We start from the raw sequence: 520 nt of genomic DNA, 5'->3' as shown, positions 1-520 counted from the left end.
GCGGCGGCGGGGAAAACCCCTCCCCGGCGGCGCCGGCCCGGCCCCGGTTCCGGCCCCCGCCACGGCCATCCTCCCGCGGCCGCCGGCCTCCCCCATCCCGCCCTTGGACCCTCCGTGTGCTGACCCGGCTGCTCCTCGGTCCAGCATCACGCTGGTCCCCGCTCCTCACGCTCCCCGCCCGTGCTCAGCTCACAGCCGTCAGCTGCGAGGGGCTGCAGCGGCCCGGGAGCTCGAGGGGACGGGTCCGTTTCCTTCAGGAATGGGGACGAGAGAGAAAAGGAGAGCTGGAGGGTTCCTTCTTGACACAAAGTGGTTCCCGCTGCCTTCTTTAGCCTTGGCTTGTAGCGCCTGCCGGGGATGGCTACCGAGGGGTCCCCGAGGGGCTGAGTGCTGTTACCTGCAGTGGAAACTGGGAATATTCCTCGGGCAGCACTGGGTGATGCTGTTTAAGTCTGTCGGGACGGTGCCTCAGGAAGTCCAACGTCCCAACCCCCCCAACGAGGAGCTGCAAGTTTCCAAA

The sequence above is a fragment of the Heliangelus exortis genome, chromosome 4 (genome assembly GCF_036169615.1).
Source record: "Heliangelus exortis chromosome 4, bHelExo1.hap1, whole genome shotgun sequence".
NCBI classification, from domain to species: domain Eukaryota; kingdom Metazoa; phylum Chordata; class Aves; order Apodiformes; family Trochilidae; genus Heliangelus; species Heliangelus exortis.
Note: the sequence above shows the minus strand (reverse complement) of the source record.